Source organism: Ochotona princeps, chromosome 22, assembly GCF_030435755.1.
Source record: "Ochotona princeps isolate mOchPri1 chromosome 22, mOchPri1.hap1, whole genome shotgun sequence".
In the NCBI taxonomy this organism is placed as follows: Eukaryota; Metazoa; Chordata; class Mammalia; order Lagomorpha; family Ochotonidae; genus Ochotona; species Ochotona princeps.
The window spans coordinates 10,303,831-10,317,740 of NC_080853.1; the positions used below are offsets into that span (position 1 = coordinate 10,303,831).

At 41.5% G+C, this 13,910-nt stretch overlaps 1 protein-coding gene across 2 annotated transcripts in view; it reads right to left on the minus strand.

The window, feature by feature from the left end:
• The window catches only part of STK4 (serine/threonine kinase 4), a 67,532-nt gene that overhangs the window by 24,817 nt on the left and 28,805 nt on the right, over positions 1-13,910 (minus strand). The gene's annotated exons all lie outside the window — the stretch shown is intronic.

Below are 13,910 nucleotides of genomic sequence, written 5' to 3' on the forward strand. Positions count from 1 at the left end.
AAATGGGAACCTTAAAATCTAAAAGAAAACATCTGTAAATTTATTTTAAACCTGAGAATAGAAAGGGCTTTGTAACTATGATTTAAAAAATCCAGACACAATAAAAAAATACTTGTGTGAGGAAATGCTTGTGTGAGGAAAACACCATAAATTTTAACAATTAATAAGCACACCAGCATTATAAGACAAGCCAAATGGCAAAGAGCAATTGCAAGAAACTATCTGCAACAAATAACCATAAAAACAATCTCCTTGGAGCTGGCCAGGTGGCACATAAGGCTAAGCCTCTGCCTGTGGCTCCAGCACCACATGTGGGCACTAGTTTGAGTCCTGGTGGCTCCTTCTGATCCATCTCCCTGTTCATTGCCAGAGAAAACAGTGAAGACACACCCAGGTTTCCCTGTTTGTAGCCTGGGAAAGCAGTAGAAGATGACCCAAAGCCTTTGGGATCCTGCATCTGCTTGGGAGACCTGGAAGGGAAGTGGAGCAGCCAGGACACAAACTGATGTCCATATGGGATGCTGGAACCTACAGGCAGAGCAATAGCCAACTTAGTCATCATGCTGGCCCCTCTATGACTCTTTCAAATAAAAAAATTTTAATATTTTACTTATTTTTATTAGAAAGGCAGATTTACAAAGAGAAGGAGAGACAGAGAGGAACAACTTTCATCTGCTGGTTCACTCCTCAAATGGCTGCAATGGTCAAAGCTGAGCCATTGGGATAGCGAAGTCAATCTGGAGCCAGGAGCTTCTTTTGTGTCTCCCACATGGGCGCAGGGTCCCAAAGCTTTGGGCCGTCCTTGACTGCTTTCCCAGGCCACAAGCAGGGAGCTGGATAAGAAGTGGAGCATCCAGGACATGAACTGAGATCCATATTGGATCCAGGCACGTGCAAGGTGAGGATTTATCCATAAAGCCATTATGCAGGGCCCTCAAATAAATAAACCTTAAAATATATATAGTGGATAAAAAGAATCCATTAGCTCAAAGAGATGTTATAAGTTTAGGAAAAAAGAGAGGAGAAAAACTTTCTTAAAAAATTACCATTTGAAAACTGCATTATGGTCAACCCAAAGAATATGTTAGGAAATACACACAAAATAGATAATCTTCTTTCTTGGGAAACGCACACTTAAAACTTGAGAGAAATTTCAACTATTATCTCCTGCACCAAACCTCTCATTCTGTCATTTCATGTCTGATGATCCATCCATCCATCCATCCATCCATCCATCCATCCATCCATCCATCTTTATATATGCACAGAGAAATGACCAAAATGAGTTCATCAATAAAATTGTAACTTTTGGATAGAAATAACAGATGATTAAAAAAATTTTTTTCCCCATGGAGTTTCAGAAAACTATAAGGACAGGGCCCGGCATGGTAGCCTAACGGTTAAAGTCCTCGCCTTGAATGCGCCAGGATCCATATGGGTGCCAGTTCTAATCTCAGCAGCTCCACTTCCCATCCAGCTCCCTGCTTGTGGCCTGGGAAAGCAGTCGAGGACGGCCCAAAGCCTTGGGACCATACATCGTGTGGGAGACCTAGAGGAAGTTCCTGGCTCCAGGCTCCGTATCGGTGCAGCACCAGCGGTTGTGGTCATTTGGGGAGTGAATCATCCAATGGAAGATCTTCCTCTCTGTCTCTCCTCCTCTCTGTATGTCTAACTTTGCAATAAAAATTAAAAAAAAAAAAACATAAGGACATTACTTCTTGAAAGCATAATCTCCAACAATAAAATGATAGACTTCTAGGGCGTTTCATAATTCTTTTCAGTTGTAATAAAAGTGGACCTCAGAAATTTAATATTTCAATCAGGGATGGAACCCTAAACATACCACGCTGGTGGTTTAATTCCAAACCAAGTCATACATATCAAAGGATTGTCTGGGAAGCTAAGAGTATAATTACTGGTCTAATTTCTACCACTGTCAGGATGAAAAAGTGAGAACATCTGCTTTCTTAACGTTTGAATTCTCTTCTTTGGTGACAGCAGACCTTTCCAACCCACTTAAACAGCTCTAATGTTTTTCGAGCTAAACTACCAACTGTTCTTTGTCTCTCTGAACAACTAAATGTCACAATAAGAAAGTCCACCTAAACCATCTTTGTTTTCATTTTGGTATTAGTATCAGGGACCTGATTGTATCTGTCATTTATTGGAATTCACAATTTCAAAACCTACAGTGAATTCTGTAATAAGAGTTTTTAGATCTAATCATATACCCAAATATAAATCAGGAGTAAACCTCACTCATGTACTAAGAATTTAACTACAATGAAATTATTTGTTACAGAATGACAAATATCAGATTACCAAAGGGCTAGTTTATTTTGGAGATGGTAGAATAGAAAAATCTTATACTAGAATTTTGAATTCTGTGTTCTGTCATAATAAAAAGAATTAGAAAAAAAATCTATCCTGAGGTTCAAAAATTTAGACTCTGATCTTAACTACATGATCTCAGGAAAACAGGTTCCCAGTCTACAAAAACCAGGCCCCTGGACCTGTTATTCCTAATGGCTTTTGCAGCTCTGGACAGCCCATTATTTAAGAATTTGTAATTGCCCATGACAAATCACTTGTGTTCCAGTTATTGATAACTATTCAAAACAGATTCTCTAGAGGGATCAGGACACTTGACTGGCTCTAACATAAAGTATACCACAAACACGACATATGCACTGAGACAAAGCAAAGACCAGAACAAGCTGCTAGTTAGGACTCAACACATACTGTCAGTAAGAGAACTGTATGGACCTCTTCGGATTCTTTAAAGTGTTGTTTCCATTTTATTTAAAAGTGGGGAGAAGAGAGGAGAGGAAAGAGGGGAGAGAAACAAGGTTCAATCCCCCAGTGCTCACAACAGCTAGGGCTAAGCCAGCCTGAAGCTCAGACTAGGTACTCAGCCAAGGTCTCCCTTGCAGAGGCAGCATCCAAGCACTTGAGCCATCACCTTAGCCTAGCCAGCTGTGCACTGACTGCCAGCCAGCTGTAAGTGGGAACAAAGTCTAACCAGGGCTCTCTGAGAGGGGAACAGACATGCTTGTCTCAGTCACACAAGTAACAGTCACACCAACTGCCAGTCCTGGGGTTTTGTTGTTGCTGCTGCTGGTTTGTTTCCTTTTAAGAAAGAAAAAGAGAGAGGTGACAAAATTTTGGCAGAAACTGTAATGAAGAGATCCTTGAGAAATTCAATTGGTGAAAATATTTTACATAATTAAAGATAAATAAATGGATGAAACAACTGGTAGGGGACATCACCTCAGCTGACAAGAAACCGCATATTAAAAGATCATCAGTTGATGGTTGTAGTTATTGCTTCACAGAATACCTGCTTACAGCACAAATGATTCTCCTTTTACATATGAGCGTGCCTTACTGATGGACTGTGTTTATATGGCAGGGACACAGTTCCTATTGAAACCAACAGTTCCTTAAAACACTACAATTAATTGTGGTACCTGCTCTGTGTTTGCTTCGTACACTGATAACAATTTTGAGTAAGCAGACTTGCATTCTTATCACAATACCTACCAGATTGTTTGGAAATACAATGACAATAATTTCCTCCTGATATCTTCATCCTTGAGTTGTGCCCTCCCACAATAACTCTCTGCCTTGCTTCTGTCCCTGACAGAGAACTGCAAACCCTTGTGAGTGCTGCTGTAAGGTAAACAAACCTGAGCAAGCCTGCCAGAGGGGGAGGAAGGCCCTGGTGAATGGCTGTCAGGACTGGGACCTTCATAAATCAGCCACTCCCACTGCTATTGCACCAGCTGTCCCAGCCATCCAAGGCTTGACCAAACCCAGACAAGAATCACTACCCTAATTGTCAACTTACAGAGTCATGAACTAAATAAAATTGTTGCTATTTTGAACTGCTACCTGTTGGGAGCAGTTTGTGATGTAACAACAGTTAACTCACATACCATCCTTGGCTTTCTCTCACCCTATATCTCATACACACCACACTAAATCTACAAAAAGTTTCAGTCTTTGGAACTCAGGTTCATATTTAAAATTAAGTGAATACTTTTTAAGTTTCAGGATTTCAACTAGTTGCTCTCCTGTGATGTTCTCATCCATGTCCATCAAATGCGGTGAGGGAGGGCTGGTGCCATGGCTTAGCAAGCTAATCTTCCACATGGAGTGCTAGCATCCTGTAGGGGCACCAGTTCATGTGCCCCAGCTGTTCTACCTCCCATCCAGCTCTCTGCTTGTGGCCTGGGAAAGCAGTCAAGGACAGCCCAAAGCTCTGGGCCCTATACCCATGTGGGAGACTACGGTAGAAACTCCTAGCTTCTGGTTTTGGATTGGTTCAGCTCCAGCTATTGCAACCATTTGGAGAGTGAACTAGAACATGAAAGATCTCTCTCCGTGTCTCTCCTTCTCTCTCTGCAACTCTAACTTCCAATTGAAAACAAATAAATTTAAAAACAAAATGAGGTGGGGGTACGTTTGACAGGCATCTACCAAGTGCCGGGCAATGCACTGCTTTACTTCGTCCTCAAAGAATTCTCATAGATGTTCTATTGTTCCCCACTTTAGAATTGAGAAATTGGCCTGAGATTGCACAGCTAGTAACCAACAATGAAAGGATGTGAACGGCCACTGTGGCTTTTTAAAGTCTGGTGAACTGGCTCTCACATCATACACCATCACACACCTTCTAAAAGCGAAATGAAGATTCTTGACATGCTAGAAATACCATTAATCCAAGTGCAGAAAGAAAGGAATGAAATTTTCCCAGTAACCTTATCTTTGAACTTAGCTTTCAGCGCCCTGAGCTAATGATCAAGTGTGCCCTACAGGAGCCTTTCTGTGCTGAAAAGCAGCAGACAATCACACTGGCTGATAAAAGGCCACACTGTCCCCCCGCCCCCCGGGGCTTAGTGGGCATTTCGTTTCAACCTGAGCTAGAGTATTTTTCAGATGTATCCCAGGAATTGAAGACACTGAAGTGGACGGGAATACACAAAGTCGTAAGGAAAATGGACTAAGCAGACAGAAATCGACCCTTGGAAACAGCCGCATCATTTTCTGATTCTTCTATCTGATTCAGGAAAGCAGCATGAACTCTTACACTATGAATGTCCTATTTTTCTTTCTAAGTAGAATACGCCAAGCTAAAGTTGTAGATAGAGGAATGAATTCATTAGCAATTGACCTTCTATTAATTTTCCTTTTAAGAAATGATGTGCAAAATCAGGACACAACAACCCAAATGAAGAAGAAACAAAAATGCAATAAACCCATAAAGTGGAATATCACTCAATAACAAAAAGAAACAAAATGCTGACATGCTACAACCTGGCTGATCCCTAAAAACATCAAGCAGAATGAAAGGAGACCGATAAAAAGGCCATGTATCGGATGATTTCACGTACACAAAATGTCCAGAACAGGCAAATCCAGAGACACAACGCAGACGAACGGTTACCTCGAGATGAGGAGAGAAGCGAAAGCAAACGCTAGCAGAATCAGGCTTTGTCTGCAGGTGAGCAAAACGCCTGCGATTCAACAGGGCTTGCTATACACTAAGAAGCCACTGTACTGTACATTTTACATTGAAAACCACTGAAATGTATATTTTATGTGAGTGCTTTGTATGGTGGATGAACTATACATCAATAATTCATTCTGTTAAAAAAAAATGCAACAAGACCCCTTTTACTATTTGCTCTTGTTTCTAATTCATGTAAACTATAACAAAATGCCAGAGTAGTCTTAACCGGAAAAGAAAGGATCTGGACCAAAGCCTGAGAGCTACTTTAGCTTTAGAATGATCCTAAAAACTTTTTTTAATCCACCATCTGAAATCTTCACTATTCAGACTGTTACTAAAAAACCACAAAGGCCAAACGACTCTTTAATTTCTACAGTAACTCTTTTCTACCTACACACTAATTAGCTCTATCCAAACTGGAGGCTTGGGCAAAGGTTGCATTTTATTCTTGGCTTCATTCATTTTTTGTATATATGTAAGAGAGAGAGAGAGTGTGTGTGAGTGCAGGAATCCCTTGAACGTTTTCTTCATGGGACCTGGCACAGTGGCTCAACCAGCTAACCCTATACCTGCAAGTGCTGGCTTCCTAGATGGGCACTGGTTTGTGTCCTGGCCACTCCACTTCCCATTCAGCTTCCTGCTGGTGGCTTGGGAAAGCAGTGGAGGTCTCCCAAGTGGGAGACCCAAAAGATGCTCCTGGCTTCTGATCAGCTCAGTTCTGGCTACTGCAGCCATTTAGGGAGTAAACTAGCAGATGAAAGATTTTTCTCTCTGTATCCCTCCTTCTCTCTGTAAATTTGCTTTTCCAATAAAAATTTTTAAATCTTAAAAAAAAAATTTCTGACCCAACACAGTAGCCTAGTGGTTAATGTCCTCACCTTGCATGCACCGGGATCTCATAAGGGTGTCAGTTTGTGCCCTGGTTGCCCCACTTCCCTTCCAGCTCCCTGCTTCTGGCCTGGGAAAGCAGTGGAGGACAGCGCAAAGTCTTAGGATCCTGCACCCATGTAGGAGACCCAGAAGAAGCTCCTGGCCCCTGTCTTCAGATTGGCTCAGTTCTGGCTGTTGCAGCCACTTGGGGAGTGAATCAACAGATGGAAGATCTCCCTCTCTGTCTCTCCTTCTCTCTGTATATCTGACTTTTCAATAAAAACAAATAAACCTCTCTTTTAAAATATGTTTTTTTTCTGGCTTGGAATAATATGCCTTAATATGAACTTAACATAAGATTTATTTTTTTTAAAATTTAACATTTGTCACATGTGTGTGGTTCTTGGTTTTATTTTTGTTATGGGGTAACTAAGTGCTTTGCAACTATTAATTTATTTACCTAAGTAAGTTATTATCTAAGTTACTGTATGTGACCAAAAATAACCTTTGGCTGTTTCTTGAAAGCACTACCAATTGCTGTAATCATGAGTTACACGGCCCTGGAGCCCCGATTAGCGGATGAGTAGTCTTACTAATTGCCTCTATTTGATTTGACTTGGTCACTGGGGTTGTTTTAATTCCAGTGAGCTGTAATCTATTTAGTCAGAGGGTTATAAACCCAAATCCCAAAGAGCTAATAACTAGAACAATAAAGGCAGCCATTTAAAAAGATGCTAAAAGCTTGTTACATCAGGACCAGTGCATGGCTCAACTGACTAATCCTCAGCTTGCAAGCACTGGCATCTTATAGAGGCACCAGTTCATTTCCCAAGCTGCTCCATTTCCCATCCAGCTCCCTGTTCATGGCCTGGGAAGCCCTGGAGGATGGCCCCAGTCCTTGGGCCCTGCATCCATGTGGGAGACCCAGAAGAAGCTCCTTGCTCCAGACTGGTTCAGTTCTGGCCGTTGAGGCCATTTCGGAAGTGAACCAACAGATGAAAGATGTTTCTCTGTCTCTCCTTTCTGCAAATCTGCATTTCCAGTAAAAATAAACAAATCTTAAAAAACAAAACTGCTATTTTGCTTTCCTGATGAAAACATCTTCATATGCCCTGTTGCCAACAGATTCAAACCCAAATCCCCTATTCTGGCATTCAAGCTCCTCCAAAGCATGGTCAACACCCACATCTGCTTCAGCCAAAGCGGACAGTCGGTCCACGTTTGCCTTCTATTCTACTTCAGAGACCCCCAGCTTTCCTGCACAGCCAAGTCCCTACCTGCCTTCTCACAAACCTCTCAACACTCCTATCATGTACCCAGCATTGGTCTGGTATTTTACAACCTTAGAGACACGCATCCTTCTTCCTCAACTGTTATGTCTTAATCAAACACTACTAACTGAAGACCTCGATGCTCTATACAAACAGTTATAAAGAATTACAACAGTAATATTACATTGGGCACACAGATGTCACTTTCCCCTTTTATCTGTAAGTTTCTATCAGCAGTAAATGTCTTATTTGATGATTGTCCTCAACACAGCAATAACATACAATGACTAATTCAGCCAGACCTCTTGGTTGGCAATAAATATTTATTTTTAACAAATATTCGTTCCAAGATGCTGTTTCTAAGAAAATAAATACTTGAAAAGGAATTTCCTTTATAGATCAAGCTGGTATTTGAAATGCATCTCAGTTTTCTTGGTGAACAACAGTGAACAGATTGGAACAGCTTCAAATGCCAGAGAAAGAGATTCCACTAACTGATCAAGACGGACTTATCTGCCTGGTGGGCTTAAGCAACAAAGTGTACTTTCGGGAATTCACCTTTCTTTGCTCTTCAATACTACTGGGTTGCTACTCTCTCTTGGGCATTCTCGGCTAGCCTTGTACCATTAACTATACAAGAATACCTTATATTGCCGAAAATGCAGGACTTGGGCCCTTCACCCAAGTCACCCTGAGATCTGGAACTTTCATATCCTAACATGTGGTCTGGAAAAGCATTTTAAATAAATTCTCAGGCACAAGAGTCTGTGCTTTTTGGCTCATCCCAAAAGAAGCAAGAATGTTAATGGCTTCCAAAGATAAAATGGGCTCAACATCTGGACACAATAAGAGAAACTGCATAAACAATTAGGATGTAGTCTCCGCTCCAGGAGGACAACCTTGACTTCTCTGGGGAAAGGAGGACAGTCTAAGTATCAGGCTGTCAGCTCCCACGAGCAGCTGTTGGAGAAGGGCACAGTGAACCTCCAACTGGGAACAAACTCTACAGATAAGAAGCTGAAACTTCACAAAAGGACACTCATGGAATCCGAAATCCTCCCTTCTTTAAGATTTGTCATCCTGTATTTTGAGCTATGTAACATTGCGGAGGAATCGGAAACACACAAATGTATGTGCGCATATACGCGCTCCCCTCTCTCTCCTCAGCACATTTGCAAAGCATTACCGAAATAACCAGTGACCTCCCTTTGGCTCAACCACTTTCATGACAGTGTTCTCACATATCTGAGGTGACAGCTACCAAACACCACTAACGCCAAGAAGAAAAACTGCCCACAGAAAAGGAGTCAGGGTGAGAAAAAACAGCCCTAGTTGAAGTAATGGTAGGTCCAATGAAAAAGTCACTTCATACATTAGAAGACTTACACGTTACATCACCCACCATTTCTGAGCATTTACGTGCTGAGCATCTCAACTGTCTGTATCTTAAACATTTGCCTGTCACAAGAGAACAGCTGTAGTTGCTGCCAGCATTGGGACATGAGCCTATGGCGGAAGATCTTTATCTCTGTCTCCCTCCCTTTCATAAATAAATAATATGATCTTGCATCGTCCTGACAAAAATACAGAATAAGAACCTTTATTATTAGAAACTTAAGTTCAAAATAGGAAATAGCCTGCCCAATGTGATTCAGTCACTACCCGCAAGCCAACTTAAAAGCCAAAAACTGATTTCCAAAATCAATACTTATTCCATTATTTCTTTCTTCTCTTGCCTTTATTTAGAAGTAAAATCCCAACAAAACTAAATGTCCTAAGATTTAGCCTTAATATGTATGGCTGCCATAATGAAATTCTCATATGGTGCTGCCTGAATGGCACACACATAAGAGGACTTCAAACAGGCCAGGGGAAGTACATCTAAAAGATGTTTATTACGGCACAAAAAAAAAAAAAAAAAAAAAAGGAAATTCACCTGTAAGAGAAGGTCTTTTAAAGGTCTACAAAAATTTTCTTAAAATGTATATTATGAAAATACTACAGGGCCCAGTGCAGTCACCTAGTGGCTGAAGTCCTCACCTTGCATGCACCCTGATCTCATATGGGAGCCAGTTCATATCCCTGTTGCTCCACTTCCCTTCCAGCTCCCTGCTTGTGGCCTGGGAAAGTAATAGAGAACGGCTCAGAGCCTTGGGACCCTGCACCCATGTGGTAGACCCAGAACGAACTCCTGGCTTCGGATCAGCTCAGTTCTAGCCATTGTGTCCACTTGGGAAATGAACCAGTGATGGAAGATCTTTCTCTCTGTTTCTCCTTCTTTCTATAAGTCTGACTGTCTGATAAAAACAAATAAATCTTTTAAAAGTAAAGAAAAAAGGAAAATATCACAGTATTGTTAATATAGCTGAGGGGTTGTTTTACTCATCTTCTTAGGAAATGGTTCTTTCATGTTTCCATTTGCAGTTTTTTGGTGTCAAATCCAATTATTATTTTTTGCTGTGAATTTTACCTTTTCATACTTCCTAGTAATTTATATCTGTGTCAATAAGTCCTTGTGATTCACTAATAGATCATCCATAAGAGACGTTTTGTTTGCTTATAAGCACACATCCTTTTCAACACTGTTTTTGCTACATCTAAAAAGAAAAAAAAAAAGAGAGACAGGAAAAAAAATACTACAGAGCCAAGCATGATGGCTCAGTGGCTAAATCCTCACCTTGCAGGTGCTGACACCCTATGTGGGCACCAGTTCATGTCCTGGCTGCCCAACATCCCATCCAGCTTCCTGCCTGTGGCCTGGGAAAACAGTAGAGGACAGCCCAAAGCCTTGGATCCTGCACCTGTGTGAGAAACCCAGAAGAGGCTTCAGGCTCTTGGCTTCAGATTGGTTCATCTCCGGCTGTTGCAGCCACTTAGGGAGTGAATCAGCGAATGGAAGATCCTATCTCCTCTCTGTAAATCTGCCTTTCCAATGAAAATAAATAAATCTTATAAAATAAATAAATAAAGAGAACACCAGTGCAGGGTGTAGCTCATATGGATGCTAGTTGTAATTCCAAGTGCTCCATGTGGCAATAAAAAATATATATACTAAAGATTTTAATTCATCAAAATAAACCTATTTTTAATCCCATTTTCCACATACTTTTGAAGCGTCCTCACAGGTAGACACTTAATACTCCCTGAGGACAGCTTTTTAAATCCTGAAAGGACGGGAAAAGCAGCGTGGCCTAGCAGATCGAGTCCTCACCCTGGACGCACTGGGATCCTATATGGGTACCGGTTCTAATCCTAGGCAGCTCCACTTCCCATCCAGCTCCCTGCTTGTGGCCTGGGAGAGCAGTCGAGGACGGCCCAAGCCCTTGGGACCCTGCACCTGTGTGGGAGACACAGAGGAGGTTCCTAGTTCCTGGCTTTGGATTGGCGCAGCACCGGCCGTTGCGGTCACTTGGGGAGTGAATCATCGGACGGAAGATCTTCCTCTCTGTCTCTCCTCCTCTATGTATATCTGCCTTTCCAATAAAAATAAATCTTTAAAATAAATAAATAAATAAATAAATCCTGAAAGGATAAGAATGAGAGGTTTTTTTATTAAGTGTCAAAATACTTGCAATACTTTATGTCCTAATTATCATACTTGCAAACACTACAATCTGAGTCACAGAAAACAAGAGAGATAAGACACAAGGGAGGTACTGTTACTAAAAATTCCCTTCAAACAATAGTAAATAGAAATAAATTGGCTGTGAGTCAAGAATTTTTAATTTATGAAGCTTTGAAATTAGTTTCTGATGGGTATTATTGAGAGCATCATCTCCACAGGAGCTTGCCGTGGGCTCTGACTGAGGACACGGCCACCACGGGCGTCTTCAGGACACTAAGGATTCCTTGGCGAACTATACATGCATATATTCACTACAGAATACTATCACGGAGTTAGCCTGGCCATGCTTCTGACCTGCTATAACTTAACTATGTCACTACACTCTGCAAATTCAATTTCAAAGAGGTTAATGTGACTAATGTTCTACCAAAAAAATTAGAACCTTATGACCTAAGTGCACATTTCAAACAGAAATCAACTATTCACTCCACGCAATTTACCAAGTCCAATTTCACAGGCTTCAGTCAGGGGAAACCACTTCCCAATGTGTTCTCAAGTTCTGCATCCTGTTTTCCCATGTGCACCCATGTGGAGGGCCTGGTTGAAGCTCCTGGCTCCTGACTTCATTATGTCCCGGTCTGTTATTGTGACCATCTGGGGAGTGCACCAGTGGATGGAAGAATGATTTTAATCTTCTCTCTCACCCCTCTCTGCCTCTCCTCTTTCTCTGTAACTTTCAAATAGATAAACCTTAAAAAAAAAAACTGAAGAGATCAAGCAACATTATTAAATATCATTGGTATTTTTGGTATTTATTTTGATATACAAAAAACCTTATCCTAAGCTCAGAATTATTGGTTTAAAAAAATAAATTTTAGCTTTATTTTTAAAATGTATTCAATTAACTATGTTAAGACCATTTAAGAGACTGAATTTCAACCCTACATAGATGCACCATGCTGCAGAAAGAGAACACCAACTCTAATGGCTGAGGGAAGGGAGACTAAAAGTTAGTGTGGAAGATGCTTGGCTTACCTTCCGCCTTTTTTAAACTTTGCCAAGTATGAGGAACCCAGCAGCGCTGGGGAATGTCTGGCCCATGGGCCATAGAAGGCCTGTGAAGTCATTTGGTCTGGCCCTGCCAAAGCAATTGCAGGTGGGACTCAAGAATTTTACAGCAGGCTAATTTTTAAGCTGATAAGTCTGCGGGGCCCATAAACAACGTTATAAATATCCAAATGACCCTTGGCAGAAAAAAAAACGTTCCTCACACCTGTTAAAGACATTGTCCTGGTGTTGCTGCAGTTATGTAAAAGACATTTTATATAAATAAATGGTCTTAGAATAAAGCCTACCACAGAAAAGGAATCTATGAACTCAGAGAAAACAGGAATACCATTTTAGTGACAACCACGTGCAGAGAGCTCCCTCTCCTGGCCCAGAGAAAGGGCAACAACCTGAAACTGATCAGAAAGGGACTTGTCACGCATGCCACAGCAACATTTCCTTCAGTTCTTGATCAAACAACGTTCTTCCAGAGCTCTTTTCAAAAAAGAAACAGGCAAACAAACAAAAAAACCCGACCTAAAAAAAGAAAAGCTTCCAAAGTCCCCAACAAAATGCTTAATCCAGAAGAGTTTTCAAAGTGGGTGGGCCACAGGTTGGCTCCACAGTTCTTGCAGGAAATCCTGAGATCATTCACATATCAATCAAACCCTCCCCCTACCAAATCCCTCCGAGGGACATCAGAAGCCTTACTGCACACTCAGATATACACAGTCAAAACAGATTCCCTGAGAGTAATAAAATTATTACCCTATCAGAAGCATGCATAGGGCCTGGCGGCGTAGCCTAGCAGCTAAAGTCCTCGTCCTACTTGTTGCCTAGTGATAAGCAAGTTACTTAGCCTCCATGCAACTCCAACTGCTATCAAACAGGGGGCGGTTATATCCACCTGGCCAGCACACTTGCAATGATTACAGCATAAGAAATGCTTATGAAGAATTAAGCATTGAAACTGTTGGATATAACTTGACAATGGGATGCTGGACTGCCTGCTACTGTCTGTACCAGCAATGTCAGGACACATTTCGACAACAGAATCATGGACTTATGACTGCTTATGAAGAACTATACAATTGCAATAATATAGGAGAAACAAGTTAAGGGGAAGGAATACAGGGAGTGGGTAGGGGAAATTCCAGAGCCTACGGAATTACACCATAAAAGTAAAAACAAAATAGAGGAGGAGAAAAAAAAAGGAATTAAGCACAGTGCATGACAAGTATTAAGGGCCTAATCTTTAACAACTACTTTTAACAATAATATCTACTCTACAAAGTATAATAAATGAATTAAAACAAAGGTTTTAAACAAACAGAAAAAAAAAAAGACATCCATGTGGGCCCAGCGGCGTGGCCTAGCGGCTAAAGATCTCACCTTGAACACACCGGGATCCCATATGGGCGCCGGTTCTAATCCTGGCAGCTCCACTTCCCATCCAGCTCCCTGCTTATGGCCTGGGAAAGCAGTAGGGGATGGCCTAAAGCCTTGGGACCCTGCAACTGCGTGGGAGACACAGAGGAGGTTCCTGGCTTCAGGCAAATGGCTTCGGATCGGCGCGCATCGGCCCTTCGCGGTTCCTTAGGGAGTGAATCATCGGATAGAAGATCTTCCTCTCTGTCTCTCC